Source organism: Aquarana catesbeiana, linkage group LG03 (genome assembly GCF_042186555.1).
Source record: "Aquarana catesbeiana isolate 2022-GZ linkage group LG03, ASM4218655v1, whole genome shotgun sequence".
Taxonomy (NCBI): domain Eukaryota; kingdom Metazoa; phylum Chordata; class Amphibia; order Anura; family Ranidae; genus Aquarana; species Aquarana catesbeiana.
Genome location: NC_133326.1, coordinates 629021244 through 629037656, shown reverse-complemented (window position 1 = coordinate 629037656; position 16413 = coordinate 629021244). Strand labels below are relative to the sequence as shown.

Sequence of the window (16413 nt, the reverse complement as noted above, 5' to 3'; positions counted from 1 at the left end):
AGAATGGATACTGTAGGTTAGTGATCAGTGTTTTAAAATACTCATGCTGTGAGCAGGATTTGTTTCTGAGCAAGTAAACCCTATTGGATTTCAAGTCCAACGCCTTAACCACTCGGCTACCACAGCTACTTGCACCAAATGCTTCTTGAGCTGGTTCACGTCATGTCCGTTGACAGCGGTCTCCCTTCTTCTTGACCACTAATCTGTTGAGATAAGAGACCCTGCAGATAACCACTTGGGCATCACAGCTGCTTGCTCCAAAAGCTTCTTGAGATGGTTCACGTCATGTCCATTGACAGATGGGGCACTGTAGATTAGTGGTCAGTGGAAGAAAGACCACCTTACATTGATGATTATTCAGAGTAGAGGCCCTTTACACTGATGGCCAGTGAAAGATGGGATCCCTTGGGTTAATGGAAGAAGTACTATACTAACTAGTAATCATTTTGAGTAAGGTCCCTCTATAAAAGTGATCAAGCAGAAGGAGGACCATCTGCGCTGGTTCACGTCATGTCCATTGACAGTAGTTCCCCATTCCACTTGACCACTAATCTGTTGAGACCTTTATGCTGATGGCCAGTGAGAGAAGGGATCCTGTTGGTAAGTGGTCAGTGAAAGAATGACCACCTGACATTGGTGGGCAATCCTTTACACCGATAGCCAGTGAGAGTAGGGATACTGTAGGTTAGTGATCAGTGTTTTAAAATAGTCACGCTGTGAGCAGGATTTGAACCTGCGCAGGGAGACCCTATTGGATTTCGAGTCCAACGCCTTAACCACTCGGCCATCACAGCTACTTTCTCCAAAAGCTTCTTAAACTGGTTCACGTCATGTACAATGACAGTGGTACCCCTTCCACTTGACCACTAATCTGTTGACATATGAGACCCTGTAGATAACCACTCGGCCAGTACAGCTGCTTGCTCCAAAAGCCAGTGATACCAGTGAGAGATGGTACCACTGGTAATCATTCGGAGTAGAAGCGCTGTTGAGGTAAAGGACCCTGTAGATAAGTGATCATGTGGAAGGAGAACCGCCTTACATTGGTGGTCATTAAAAGATGGGCCCCTTTACACTATGGTCAGTGTGTGAAGGGACCCACGTCATGTCCATTGACAGTGGTCTCCCTTCTACTTGACCACTAATCAGTTGAGATAAGAGACCCCTCAGATAACCACTTGGCTATCACAGCTGCTTGCTCCAAAAGCTTCTTGAGATGGTTCACGTCATGTCCATTGACAGATGGGGCACTGTAGATTAGTGGTCAGTGGAAGAAAGACCACCTTACATTGATGATTATTCAGAGTAGAGGCCCTTTACACTGATGTCCAGTGAAAGATGGGATCCTTTGGGTTAATGGAAGAAGTACTATACTAACTAGTAATCATTTGGAGTAAGGTCCCTCTATAAAAGTGATCAAGCAGAAGGAGGACCACCTGCGCTGGTTCACGTCATGTTCATTGACAGTAGTTCCCCATTCCACTTGACCACTAATCTGTTGAAACCTTTATGCTGATGGCCAGTGAGAGAAGGGATCCTGTTGGTAAGTGGTCAGTGAAAGAATGACCACCTGACATTGGTGGGCAATCCTTTACACCAGAGGTCTCAAACTGGCGGCCCTCCAGCTGTTGCAAAACTACAAGTTCCATCATGCCTCTGGGAGTCATGCTTGTAACTGTCAGCCTTGCAATGCCTCTTGGGACTTGTAGTTTTGCAACAGGTGGAGGGCCACCAGTTTGAGACCCCTGTTTTACACAGATAGCCAGTGAGAGTAGGGATACTGTAGGTTAGTGATCAGTGTTTTATAATAGTCACGCTGTGAGCAGGATTTGAACCTGCGCATGGAGACCCTATTGGATTTCAAGTCCAAAGCCTTAACCACTCGGCAATCACAGCTACTTTCTCCCAAAGCTTCATGAGCTGATTCACGTCATGTACATTGACAGTGGTACCCCTTCCACTTGACCACTAATCTGTTGAGATAAGAGACCCTGTAGATAACCACTCGGCCAGTACAGCTGCCTGCTCCAAAAGCCAGTGATACCAGTGAGAGATGGTACCACTGGTAATCATTTGGAGTAGAAGCACTGTTGAGATAAAGAACCCTGTATATAAGTGGTCATGTGGAAGGAGAACCACCTTACATTGGTGGTCATTGAAAGATGGGCCTCTTTACACTATGGTCAGTGTGTGTGAAGGGACCCACATCATGTCCATTGACAGTGGTCTCCCTTCTACTTGACCACTAATCTGTTGAGATAAGAGACCCTGCAGATAACCACTCGGCCATCACAGCTGCTTGTTCCAAAAGCTTCTTGAGATGGTTCACGTCATGTCCATTGACAGATGGGGCACTGTAGATTAGTGGTCAGTGGAAGTTCACATCATGTCCATTAACAATAGTTCCCCATTCCACTTAACCACTAATCTGTTGAGACCTTCATGCTGATGGCCAGTGAGAGAAGGGATCCTGTTGGTAAGTGGTCAGTGAAAGAATGACCACCTGACATTGGTGGGCAATCCTTTACACCGATAGCCAGTGAGAGAAGGGATACTGTAGGTTAGTGATCAGTGTTTTAAAATAGTCACGCTGTGAGCAGGATTTGAACCTGCGCAGGGAGACCCTATTGGATTTCGAGTCCAACGCCTTAACCACTCGGCCATCACAGCTACTTTCTCCCAACGCTTCATGAGCTGATTCACGTCATGTACCTTGACAGTGGTACCCCTTCCACTTGACCACTAGTCTGTTGAGATAAGAGACCCTGTAGATAACCACTCGGCCAGTACAGCTGCTTGCTCCAAAAGCCAGTGATGCCAGTGAGAGATGGTACCACTGGTAATCATTTGGAGTAGAAGCACTGTTGAGATAAAGAACCCTGTAGATAAGTGGTCATGTGGAAGGAGAACCACCTTACATTGGTGGTCATTGAAAGATGGGCCCCTTTACACTATGGTCAGTGTGTGTGAAGGGACCCACATCATGTCCATTGACAGTGGTCTCCCTTCTACTTGACCACTAATCTGTTGAGATAAGAGACCCTGCAGATAACCACTCGGCCATCACAGCTGCTTCTTCCAAAAGCTTCTTGAGATGGTTCACGTCATGTCCATTGACAGATGGGGCACTGTAGATTAGTGGTCAGTGGAAGAAAGACCACCTTACATTGATGATTATTCAGAGTAGAGGCCCTTTACATTGATGTCCAGTGAAAGATGGGATCCTGTGGGTTAATGAAAGAAGTACTATACTAACTAGTAATCATTTGGAGTAAGGGCCCTCTATAAAAGTGACTGGTAATCATTTGGAGTAGAAGAGCTGTTGAGTTAAGGGACCCTGTAGATAAGTGGTCAGGTGGAAGGAGAACCACCTTACATTGGTGGTCATTAAAAGATGGGCCCCTTTACACTATGGTCAGTGTGTGAAAAGACCCTGTAGAGTAGTGGTCAGTAGAAGGATCTGGTAGGGCCCTCAGCTGCTTGTTCCAAAAGCTTCTTGAGATGGTTCACGTCATGTCCATTGACAGATGGGGCACTGTAGATTAGTGGTCAGTGGAAGAAAGACCACCTTACATTGATGATTATTCAGAGTAGAGTCCCTTTACATTGATGTCCAGTGAAAGATGGGATCCTTTGGGTTAATGGAAGAAGTACTATACTAACTAGTAATCATTTGGAGTAAGGTCCCTCTATAAAAGTGATCAAGCAGAAGGAGGACCACCTGCGCTGGTTCACGTCATGTCCATTGACAATAGTTCCCCATTCCACTTGACCACTAATCTTTTGAGACCTTCATGCTGATGGCCAGTGAGAGAAGGGATCCTGTTGTTTAGTGGTCAGTGAAAGAAGGACCACCTGACATTGGTGGGCAATCCTTTACACTGATGGCCAGTGAGAGAATGGATACTGTAGGTTAGTGATCAGTGTTTTAAAATACTCATGCTGTGAGCAGGATTTGTTTCTGTGTAAGTAAACCCTATTGGATTTCAAGTCCAACGCCTTAACCACTCGGCTACCACAGCTACTTGCACCAAATGCTTCTTGAGCTGGTTCACGTCATGTCCGTTGACAGCGGTCTCCCTTCTTCTTGACCACTAATCTGTTGAGATAAGAGACCCTGCAGATAACCACTTGGGCATCACAGCTGCTTGCTCCAAAAGCTTCTTGAGATGGTTCACGTCATGTCCATTGACAGATGGGGCACTGTAGATTAGTGGTCAGTGGAAGAAAGACCACCTTACATTGATGATTATTCAGAGTAGAGGCCCTTTACACTGATGGCCAGTGAAAGATGGGATCCTTTGGGTTAATGGAAGAAGTACTATACTAACTAGTAATCATTTGGAGTAAGGTCCCTCTATAAAAGTGATCAAGTAGAAGGAGGACCATCTGCGCTGGTTCACGTCATGTCCATTGACAGTAGTTCCCCATTCCACTTGACCACTAATCTGTTGAGACCTTTATGCTGATGGCCAGTGAGAGAAGGGATCCTGTTGGTAAGTAGTCAGTGAAAGAATGACCACCTGACATTGATGGGCAATCCTTTACACCAGAGGTCTCAAACTGGCGGCCCTCCAGCTGTTGCAAAGCTACAAGTTCCATGTTCCATCATGCCTCTGCCTCTGGGAGTCATGCTTGTAACTGTCAGCCTTGCAATGCCTCATGGGACTTGTAGTTTTGCAATAGCTGGAGGGCCACCAGTTTGAGTCCCCTGTTTTACACAGATAGCCAGTGAGAGTAGGGATACTGTAGGTTAGTGACCAGTGTTTTAAAATAGTCACGCTGTGAGCAGGATTTGAACCTGCGCAGGGAGACCCTATTGGATTTCGAGTCCAACGCCTTAACCACTCGGCCATCACAGCTACTTTCTCCCAAAGCTTCATGAGCTGATTCACGTCATGTACCTTGACAGTGGTACCCATTCCACTTGACCACTAATCTGTTGAGATAATAGACCCTGTAGATAACCACTCAGCCAGTACAGCTGCTTGCTCCAAAAGCCAGTGATGCCAGTGAGAGATGGTACCACTGGTAATCATTTGGAGTAGAAGCACTGTTGAGATAAAGAACCCTGTAAATAAGTGGTCATGTGGAAGGAAAACCACCTTACATTGGTGGTCATTGAAAGATGGGCCCCTTTACACTATGGTCATTGTGTGTGAAGGGACCCACATCATGTCCATTGACAGTGGTCTCCCTTCTACTTGACCACTAATCTGTTGAGATGACAGTGGTACCCCTTCCACTTGACCACTAATCTGTTGACATATGAGACCCTGTAGATAACCACTCGGCCAGTACAGCTGCTTGCTCCAAAAGCCAGTGATACCAGTGAGAGATGGTACCACTGGTAATCATTCGGAGTAGAAGCGCTGTTGAGGTAAAGGACCCTGTAGATAAGTGATCATGTGGAAGGAGAACCGCCTTACATTGGTGGTCATTAAAAGATGGGCCCCTTTACACTATGGTCAGTGTGTGAAGGGACCCACGTCATGTCCATTGACAGTGGTCTCCCTTCTACTTGACCACTAATCTGTTGAGATAAGAGACCCCTCAGATAACCACTTGGCTATCACAGCTGCTTGCTCCAAAAGCTTCTTGAGATGGTTCACGTCATGTCCATTGACAGATGGGGCACTGTAGATTAGTGGTCAGTGGAAGAAAGACCACCTTACATTGATGATTATTCAGAGTAGAGGCCCTTTACACTGATGTCCAGTGAAAGATGGGATCCTTTGGGTTAATGGAAGAAGTACTATACTAACTAGTAATCATTTGGAGTAAGGTCCCTCTATAAAAGTGATCAAGCAGAAGGAGGACCACCTGCGCTGGTTCACGTCATGTTCATTGACAGTAGTTCCCCATTCCACTTGACCACTAATCTGTTGAAACCTTTATGCTGATGGCCAGTGAGAGAAGGGATCCTGTTGGTAAGTGGTCAGTGAAAGAATGACCACCTGACATTGGTGGGCAATCCTTTACACCAGAGGTCTCAAACTGGCGGCCCTCCAGCTGTTGCAAAACTACTATACTAACTAGTAATCATTTGGAGTAAGGTCCCTCTATAAAAGTGATCAAGCAGAAGGAGGACCACCTGCGCTGGTTCACGTCATGTCCATTGACAATAGTTCCCCATTCCACTTGACCACTAATCTGTTGAGACCTTCATGTTGATGGCCAGTGAGAGAAGGGATCCCGTTGTTTAGTGGTCAATGAAAGAAGGAGTAAAGTAAGGTCCCTCTATAAAAGTGATCAAGCAGAAGGAGGACCACCTGCGCTGGTTCACGTCATGTTCATTGACAGTAGTTCCCCATTCCACTTGACCACTAATCTGTTGAAACCTTTATGCTGATGGCCAGTGAGAGAAGGGATCCTGTTGGTAAGTGGTCAGTGAAAGAATGACCACCTGACATTGGTGGGCAATCCTTTACACCAGAGGTCTCAAACTGGCGGCCCTCCAGCTGTTGCAAAACTACTATACTAACTAGTAATCATTTGGAGTAAGGTCCCTCTATAAAAGTGATCAAGCAGAAGGAGGACCACCTGCGCTGGTTCACGTCATGTCCATTGACAATAGTTCCCCATTCCACTTGACCACTAAACTGGCGGCCCTCCAGCTGTTGCAAAACTACTATACTAACTAGTAATCATTTGGAGTAAGGTCCCTCTATAAAAGTGATCAAGCAGAAGGAGGACCACCTGCGCTGGTTCACGTCATGTCCATTGACAATAGTTCCCCATTCCACTTGACCACTAATCTGTTGAGACCTTCATGTTGATGGCCAGTGAGAGAAGGGATCCTGTTGTTTAGTGGTCAATGAAAGAAGGACCACCTGACATTGGTGGGCAATCCTTTACACTGATGGCCAGTGAGAGAATGGATACTGTAGGTTAGTGATCAGTGTTTTAAAATACTCATGCTGTGAGCAGGATTTGTTTCTGTGCAAGTAAACCCTATTGGATTTCAAGTCCAACGCCTTAACCACTCGGCTACCACAGCTACTTGCACCAAATGCTTCTTGAGCTGGTTCACGTCATGTCCGTTGACAGCGGTCTCCCTTCTTCTTGACCACTAATCTGTTGAGATAAGAGACCCTGCAGATAACCACTTGGGCATCACAGCTGCTTGCTCCAAAAGCTTCTTGAGATGGTTCACGTCATGTCCATTGACAGATGGGGCACTGTAGATTAGTGGTCAGTGGAAGAAAGACCACCTTACATTGATGATTATTCAGAGTAGAGGCCCTTTACACTGATGGCCAGTGAAAGATGGGATCCCTTGGGTTAATGGAAGAAGTACTATACTAACTAGTAATCATTTTGAGTAAGGTCCCTCTATAAAAGTGATCAAGCAGAAGGAGGACCATCTGCGCTGGTTCACGTCATGTCCATTGACAGTAGTTCCCCATTCCACTTGACCACTAATCTGTTGAGACCTTTATGCTGATGGCCAGTGAGAGAAGGGATCCTGTTGGTAAGTGGTCAGTGAAAGAATGACCACCTGACATTGGTGGGCAATCCTTTACACCGATAGCCAGTGAGAGTAGGGATACTGTAGGTTAGTGATCAGTGTTTTAAAATAGTCACGCTGTGAGCAGGATTTGAACCTGCGCAGGGAGACCCTATTGGATTTCGAGTCCAACGCCTTAACCACTCAGCCATCACAGCTACTTTCTCCAAAAGCTTCTTAAACTGGTTCACGTCATGTACAATGACAGTGGTACCCCTTCCACTTGACCACTAATCTGTTGACATATGAGACCCTGTAGATAACCACTCGGCCAGTACAGCTGCTTGCTCCAAAAGCCAGTGATACCAGTGAGAGATGGTACCACTGGTAATCATTCGGAGTAGAAGCGCTGTTGAGGTAAAGGACCCTGTAGATAAGTGATCATGTGGAAGGAGAACCGCCTTACATTGGTGGTCATTAAAAGATGGGCCCCTTTACACTATGGTCAGTGTGTGAAGGGACCCACGTCATGTCCATTGACAGTGGTCTCCCTTCTACTTGACCACTAATCAGTTGAGATAAGAGACCCCTCAGATAACCACTTGGCTATCACAGCTGCTTGCTCCAAAAGCTTCTTGAGATGGTTCACGTCATGTCCATTGACAGATGGGGCACTGTAGATTAGTGGTCAGTGGAAGAAAGACCACCTTACATTGATGATTATTCAGAGTAGAGGCCCTTTACACTGATGTCCAGTGAAAGATGGGATCCTTTGGGTTAATGGAAGAAGTACTATACTAACTAGTAATCATTTGGAGTAAGGTCCCTCTATAAAAGTGATCAAGCAGAAGGAGGACCACCTGCGCTGGTTCACGTCATGTTCATTGACAGTAGTTCCCCATTCCACTTGACCACTAATCTGTTGAAACCTTTATGCTGATGGCCAGTGAGAGAAGGGATCCTGTTGGTAAGTGGTCAGTGAAAGAATGACCACCTGACATTGGTGGGCAATCCTTTACACCAGAGGTCTCAAACTGGCGGCCCTCCAGCTGTTGCAAAACTACAAGTTCCATCATGCCTCTGGGAGTCATGCTTGTAACTGTCAGCCTTGCAATGCCTCTTGGGACTTGTAGTTTTGCAACAGGTGGAGGGCCACCAGTTTGAGACCCCTGTTTTACACAGATAGCCAGTGAGAGTAGGGATACTGTAGGTTAGTGATCAGTGTTTTATAATAGTCACGCTGTGAGCAGGATTTGAACCTGCGCATGGAGACCCTATTGGATTTCAAGTCCAAAGCCTTAACCACTCGGCAATCACAGCTACTTTCTCCCAAAGCTTCATGAGCTGATTCACGTCATGTACATTGACAGTGGTACCCCTTCCACTTGACCACTAATCTGTTGAGATAAGAGACCCTGTAGATAACCACTCGGCCAGTACAGCTGCCTGCTCCAAAAGCCAGTGATACCAGTGAGAGATGGTACCACTGGTAATCATTTGGAGTAGAAGCACTGTTGAGATAAAGAACCCTGTAGATAAGTGGTCATGTGGAAGGAGAACCACCTTACATTGGTGGTCATTGAAAGATGGGCCTCTTTACACTATGGTCAGTGTGTGTGAAGGGACCCACATCATGTCCATTGACAGTGGTCTCCCTTCTACTTGACCACTAATCTGTTGAGATAAGAGACCCTGCAGATAACCACTCGGCCATCACAGCTGCTTGTTCCAAAAGCTTCTTGAGATGGTTCACGTCATGTCCATTGACAGATGGGGCACTGTAGATTAGTGGTCAGTGGAAGAAAGACCACCTTACATTGATGATTATTCAGAGTAGAGGCCCTTTACATTGATGTCCAGTGAAAGATGGGATCCTGTGGGTTAATGAAAGAAGTACTATACTAACTAGTAATCATTTGGAGTAAGGGCCCTCTATAAAAGTGACTGGTAATCATTTGGAGTAGAAGAGCTGTTGAGTTAAGGGACCCTGTAGATAAGTGGTCAGGTGGAAGGAGAACCACCTTACATTCGTGGTCATTAAAAGATGGGCCCCTTTACACTATGGTCAGTGTGTGAAAAGACCCTGTAGAGTAGTGGTCAGTAGAAGGATCTGGTAGGGCCCTCTAACACTGTTTACCAGGAAGGTGAAGGATCCTGTAGATTAGTGGTAAGTGGAAGAAAGACCACCTTACATTGATGATTATTCAGAGTTTAGGCCCTTTACACTGATGGTCAGTGAAAGATGGGATCCTGTGGGTTAATGGAAGAAGTACTATCCTAACTAGTAATCATTTGGAGTAAGGTCCCTCTATAAAAGTGATCAAGCAGAAGGAGGACCACCTGCGCTGGTTCACATCATGTCCATTAACAATAGTTCCCCATTCCACTTAACCACTAATCTGTTGAGACCTTCATGCTGATGGCCAGTGAGAGAAGGGATCCTGTTGGTAAGTGGTCAGTGAAAGAATGACCACCTGACATTGGTGGGCAATCCTTTACACCGATAGCCAGTGAGAGAAGGGATACTGTAGGTTAGTGATCAGTGTTTTAAAATAGTCACGCTGTGAGCAGGATTTGAACCTGCGCAGGGAGACCCTATTGGATTTCGAGTCCAACGCCTTAACCACTCGGCCATCACAGCTACTTTCTCCCAACGCTTCATGAGCTGATTCACGTCATGTACCTTGACAGTGGTACCCCTTCCACTTGACCACTAATCTGTTGAGAGAAGAGACCCTGTAGATAACCACTCGGCCAGTACAGCTGCTTGCTCCAAAAGCCAGTGATGCCAGTGAGAGATGGTACCACTGGTAATCATTTGGAGTAGAAGCACTGTTGAGATAAAGAACCCTGTAGATAAGTGGTCATGTGGAAGGAGAACCACCTTACATTGGTGGTCATTGAAAGATGGGCCCCTTTACACTATGGTCAGTGTGTGTGAAGGGACCCACATCATGTCCATTGACAGTGGTCTCCCTTCTACTTGACCACTAATCTGTTGAGATAAGAGACCCTGCAGATAACCACTCGGCCATCACAGCTGCTTCTTCCAAAAGCTTCTTGAGATGGTTCACGTCATGTCCATTGACAGATGGGGCACTGTAGATTAGTGGTCAGTGGAAGAAAGACCACCTTACATTGATGATTATTCAGAGTAGAGGCCCTTTACATTGATGTCCAGTGAAAGATGGGATCCTGTGGGTTAATGAAAGAAGTACTATACTAACTAGTAATCATTTGGAGTAAGGGCCCTCTATAAAAGTGACTGGTAATCATTTGGAGTAGAAGAGCTGTTGAGTTAAGGGACCCTGTAGATAAGTGGTCAGGTGGAAGGAGAACCACCTTACATTGGTGGTCATTAAAAGATGGGCCCCTTTACACTATGGTCAGTGTGTGAAAAGACCCTGTAGAGTAGTGGTCAGTAGAAGGATCTGGTAGGGCCCTCAGCTGCTTGTTCCAAAAGCTTCTTGAGATGGTTCACGTCATGTCCATTGACAGATGGGGCACTGTAGATTAGTGGTCAGTGGAAGAAAGACCACCTTACATTGATGATTATTCAGAGTAGAGTCCCTTTACATTGATGTCCAGTGAAAGATGGGATCCTTTGGGTTAATGGAAGAAGTACTATACTAACTAGTAATCATTTGGAGTAAGGTCCCTCTATAAAAGTGATCAAGCAGAAGGAGGACCACCTGCGCTGGTTCACGTCATGTCCATTGACAATAGTTCCCCATTCCACTTGACCACTAATCTTTTGAGACCTTCATGCTGATGGCCAGTGAGAGAAGGGATCCTGTTGTTTAGTGGTCAGTGAAAGAAGGACCACCTGACATTGGTGGGCAATCCTTTACACTGATGGCCAGTGAGAGAATGGATACTGTAGGTTAGTGATCAGTGTTTTAAAATACTCATGCTGTGAGCAGGATTTGTTTCTGTGTAAGTAAACCCTATTGGATTTCAAGTCCAACGCCTTAACCACTCGGCTACCACAGCTACTTGCACCAAATGCTTCTTGAGCTGGTTCACGTCATGTCCGTTGACAGCGGTCTCCCTTCTTCTTGACCACTAATCTGTTGAGATAAGAGACCCTGCAGATAACCACTTGGGCATCACAGCTGCTTGCTCCAAAAGCTTCTTGAGATGGTTCACGTCATGTCCATTGACAGATGGGGCACTGTAGATTAGTGGTCAGTGGAAGAAAGACCACCTTACATTGATGATTATTCAGAGTAGAGGCCCTTTACACTGATGGCCAGTGAAAGATGGGATCCTTTGGGTTAATGGAAGAAGTACTATACTAACTAGTAATCATTTGGAGTAAGGTCCCTCTATAAAAGTGATCAAGTAGAAGGAGGACCATCTGCGCTGGTTCACGTCATGTCCATTGACAGTAGTTCCCCATTCCACTTGACCACTAATCTGTTGAGACCTTTATGCTGATGGCCAGTGAGAGAAGGGATCCTGTTGGTAAGTAGTCAGTGAAAGAATGACCACCTGACATTGATGGGCAATCCTTTACACCAGAGGTCTCAAACTGGCGGCCCTCCAGCTGTTGCAAAGCTACAAGTTCCATCATGCCTCTGCCTCTGGGAGTCATGCTTGTAACTGTCAGCCTTGCAATGCCTCATGGGACTTGTAGTTTTGCAATAGCTGGAGGGCCACCAGTTTGAGTCCCCTGTTTTACACAGATAGCCAGTGAGTAGGGATACTGTAGGTTAGTGACCAGTGTTTTAAAATAGTCACGCTGTGAGCAGGATTTGAACCTGCGCAGGGAGACCCTATTGGATTTCGAGTCCAACGCCTTAACCACTCGGCCATCACAGCTACTTTCTCCCAAAGCTTCATGAGCTGATTCACGTCATGTACCTTGACAGTGGTACCCATTCCACTTGACCACTAATCTGTTGAGATAATAGACCCTGTAGATAACCACTCGGCCAGTACAGCTGCTTGCTCCAAAAGCCAGTGATGCCAGTGAGAGATGGTACCACTGGTAATCATTTGGAGTAGAAGCACTGTTGAGATAAAGAACCCTGTAAATAAGTGGTCATGTGGAAGGAAAACCACCTTACATTGGTGGTCATTGAAAGATGGGCCCCTTTACACTATGGTCATTGTGTGTGAAGGGACCCACATCATGTCCATTGACAGTGGTCTCCCTTCTACTTGACCACTAATCTGTTGAGATGACAGTGGTACCCCTTCCACTTGACCACTAATCTGTTGACATATGAGACCCTGTAGATAACCACTCGGCCAGTACAGCTGCTTGCTCCAAAAGCCAGTGATACCAGTGAGAGATGGTACCACTGGTAATCATTCGGAGTAGAAGCGCTGTTGAGGTAAAGGACCCTGTAGATAAGTGATCATGTGGAAGGAGAACCGCCTTACATTGGTGGTCATTAAAAGATGGGCCCCTTTACACTATGGTCAGTGTGTGAAGGGACCCACGTCATGTCCATTGACAGTGGTCTCCCTTCTACTTGACCACTAATCTGTTGAGATAAGAGACCCCTCAGATAACCACTTGGCTATCACAGCTGCTTGCTCCAAAAGCTTCTTGAGATGGTTCACGTCATGTCCATTGACAGATGGGGCACTGTAGATTAGTGGTCAGTGGAAGAAAGACCACCTTACATTGATGATTATTCAGAGTAGAGGCCCTTTACACTGATGTCCAGTGAAAGATGGGATCCTTTGGGTTAATGGAAGAAGTACTATACTAACTAGTAATCATTTGGAGTAAGGTCCCTCTATAAAAGTGATCAAGCAGAAGGAGGACCACCTGCGCTGGTTCACGTCATGTTCATTGACAGTAGTTCCCCATTCCACTTGACCACTAATCTGTTGAAACCTTTATGCTGATGGCCAGTGAGAGAAGGGATCCTGTTGGTAAGTGGTCAGTGAAAGAATGACCACCTGACATTGGTGGGCAATCCTTTACACCAGAGGTCTCAAACTGGCGGCCCTCCAGCTGTTGCAAAACTACTATACTAACTAGTAATCATTTGGAGTAAGGTCCCTCTATAAAAGTGATCAAGCAGAAGGAGGACCACCTGCGCTGGTTCACGTCATGTCCATTGACAATAGTTCCCCATTCCACTTGACCACTAAACTGGCGGCCCTCCAGCTGTTGCAAAACTACTATACTAACTAGTAATCATTTGGAGTAAGGTCCCTCTATAAAAGTGATCAAGCAGAAGGAGGACCACCTGCGCTGGTTCACGTCATGTCCATTGACAATAGTTCCCCATTCCACTTGACCACTAATCTGTTGAGACCTTCATGTTGATGGCCAGTGAGAGAAGGGATCCTGTTGTTTAGTGGTCAATGAAAGAAGGACCACCTGACATTGGTGGGCAATCCTTTACACTGATGGCCAGTGAGAGAATGGATACTGTAGGTTAGTGATCAGTGTTTTAAAATACTCATGCTGTGAGCAGGATTTGTTTCTGTGCAAGTAAACCCTATTGGATTTCAAGTCCAACGCCTTAACCACTCGGCTACCACAGCTACTTGCACCAAATGCTTCTTGAGCTGGTTCACGTCATGTCCGTTGACAGCGGTCTCCCTTCTTCTTGACCACTAATCTGTTGAGATAAGAGACCCTGCAGATAACCACTTGGGCATCACAGCTGCTTGCTCCAAAAGCTTCTTGAGATGGTTCACGTCATGTCCATTGACAGATGGGGCACTGTAGATTAGTGGTCAGTGGAAGAAAGACCACCTTACATTGATGATTATTCAGAGTAGAGGCCCTTTACACTGATGGCCAGTGAAAGATGGGATCCCTTGGGTTAATGGAAGAAGTACTATACTAACTAGTAATCATTTTGAGTAAGGTCCCTCTATAAAAGTGATCAAGCAGAAGGAGGACCATCTGCGCTGGTTCACGTCATGTCCATTGACAGTAGTTCCCCATTCCACTTGACCACTAATCTGTTGAGACCTTTATGCTGATGGCCAGTGAGAGAAGGGATCCTGTTGGTAAGTGGTCAGTGAAAGAATGACCACCTGACATTGGTGGGCAATCCTTTACACCGATAGCCAGTGAGAGTAGGGATACTGTAGGTTAGTGATCAGTGTTTTAAAATAGTCACGCTGTGAGCAGGATTTGAACCTGCGCAGGGAGACCCTATTGGATTTCGAGTCCAACGCCTTAACCACTCGGCCATCACAGCTACTTTCTCCAAAAGCTTCTTAAACTGGTTCACGTCATGTACAATGACAGTGGTACCCCTTCCACTTGACCACTAATCTGTTGACATATGAGACCCTGTAGATAACCACTCGGCCAGTACAGCTGCTTGCTCCAAAAGCCAGTGATACCAGTGAGAGATGGTACCACTGGTAATCATTCGGAGTAGAAGCGCTGTTGAGGTAAAGGACCCTGTAGATAAGTGATCATGTGGAAGGAGAACCGCCTTACATTGGTGGTCATTAAAAGATGGGCCCCTTTACACTATGGTCAGTGTGTGAAGGGACCCACGTCATGTCCATTGACAGTGGTCTCCCTTCTACTTGACCACTAATCAGTTGAGATAAGAGACCCCTCAGATAACCACTTGGCTATCACAGCTGCTTGCTCCAAAAGCTTCTTGAGATGGTTCACGTCATGTCCATTGACAGATGGGGCACTGTAGATTAGTGGTCAGTGGAAGAAAGACCACCTTACATTGATGATTATTCAGAGTAGAGGCCCTTTACACTGATGTCCAGTGAAAGATGGGATCCTTTGGGTTAATGGAAGAAGTACTATACTAACTAGTAATCATTTGGAGTAAGGTCCCTCTATAAAAGTGATCAAGCAGAAGGAGGACCACCTGCGCTGGTTCACGTCATGTTCATTGACAGTAGTTCCCCATTCCACTTGACCACTAATCTGTTGAAACCTTTATGCTGATGGCCAGTGAGAGAAGGGATCCTGTTGGTAAGTGGTCAGTGAAAGAATGACCACCTGACATTGGTGGGCAATCCTTTACACCAGAGGTCTCAAACTGGCGGCCCTCCAGCTGTTGCAAAACTACAAGTTCCATCATGCCTCTGGGAGTCATGCTTGTAACTGTCAGCCTTGCAATGCCTCTTGGGACTTGTAGTTTTGCAACAGGTGGAGGGCCACCAGTTTGAGACCCCTGTTTTACACAGATAGCCAGTGAGAGTAGGGATACTGTAGGTTAGTGATCAGTGTTTTATAATAGTCACGCTGTGAGCAGGATTTGAACCTGCGCATGGAGACCCTATTGGATTTCAAGTCCAAAGCCTTAACCACTCGGCAATCACAGCTACGTTCTCCCAAAGCTTCATGAGCTGATTCACGTCATGTACATTGACAGTGGTACCCCTTCCACTTGACCACTAATCTGTTGAGATAAGAGACCCTGTAGATAACCACTCGGCCAGTACAGCTGCCTGCTCCAAAAGCCAGTGATACCAGTGAGAGATGGTACCACTGGTAATCATTTGGAGTAGAAGCACTGTTGAGATAAAGAACCCTGTAGATAAGTGGTCATGTGGAAGGAGAACCACCTTACATTGGTGGTCATTGAAAGATGGGCCTCTTTACACTATGGTCAGTGTGTGTGAAGGGACCCACATCATGTCCATTGACAGTGGTCTCCCTTCTACTTGACCACTAATCTGTTGAGATAAGAGACCCTGCAGATAACCACTCGGCCATCACAGCTGCTTGTTCCAAAAGCTTCTTGAGATGGTTCACGTCATGTCCATTGACAGATGGGGCACTGTAGATTAGTGGTCAGTGGAAGAAAGACCACCTTACATTGATGATTATTCAGAGTAGAGGCCCTTTACATTGATGTCCAGTGAAAGATGGGATCCTGTGGGTTAATGAAAGAAGTACTATACTAACTAGTAATCATTTGGAGTAAGGGCCCTCTATAAAAGTGACTGGTAATCATTTGGAGTAGAAGAGCTGTTGAGTTAAGGGACCCTGTAGATAAGTG

General features: G+C 46.0%; 1 protein-coding gene and 10 non-coding genes across 16 annotated transcripts in view; 1 reads left to right on the top strand and 10 right to left on the bottom strand.

Annotated features, from left to right (window-relative positions):
- ADGRL1 (adhesion G protein-coupled receptor L1) overlaps positions 1–16413 on the top strand; it is a 631260-nt gene that overhangs the window by 243029 nt on the left and 371818 nt on the right. The gene's annotated exons all lie outside the window — the stretch shown is intronic.
- TRNAS-CGA (transfer RNA serine (anticodon CGA)) lies at positions 713–794 on the bottom strand. Its single transcript has one exon. It is a non-coding gene; the product is annotated as a tRNA-Ser (tRNA).
- Positions 1815–1896, bottom strand: TRNAS-UGA (transfer RNA serine (anticodon UGA)). The gene has a single exon. It is a non-coding gene; the product is annotated as a tRNA-Ser (tRNA).
- On the bottom strand, positions 2589–2670 carry TRNAS-CGA (transfer RNA serine (anticodon CGA)). Its single transcript has one exon. It is a non-coding gene; the product is annotated as a tRNA-Ser (tRNA).
- Positions 4781–4862, bottom strand: TRNAS-CGA (transfer RNA serine (anticodon CGA)). Its single transcript has one exon. It is a non-coding gene; the product is annotated as a tRNA-Ser (tRNA).
- TRNAS-CGA (transfer RNA serine (anticodon CGA)) lies at positions 7587–7668 on the bottom strand. Its single transcript has one exon. It is a non-coding gene; the product is annotated as a tRNA-Ser (tRNA).
- TRNAS-UGA (transfer RNA serine (anticodon UGA)) lies at positions 8689–8770 on the bottom strand. The gene has a single exon. It is a non-coding gene; the product is annotated as a tRNA-Ser (tRNA).
- Positions 10010–10091, bottom strand: TRNAS-CGA (transfer RNA serine (anticodon CGA)). Its single transcript has one exon. It is a non-coding gene; the product is annotated as a tRNA-Ser (tRNA).
- On the bottom strand, positions 12193–12274 carry TRNAS-CGA (transfer RNA serine (anticodon CGA)). The gene has a single exon. It is a non-coding gene; the product is annotated as a tRNA-Ser (tRNA).
- TRNAS-CGA (transfer RNA serine (anticodon CGA)) lies at positions 14550–14631 on the bottom strand. Its single transcript has one exon. It is a non-coding gene; the product is annotated as a tRNA-Ser (tRNA).
- TRNAS-UGA (transfer RNA serine (anticodon UGA)) lies at positions 15652–15733 on the bottom strand. Its single transcript has one exon. It is a non-coding gene; the product is annotated as a tRNA-Ser (tRNA).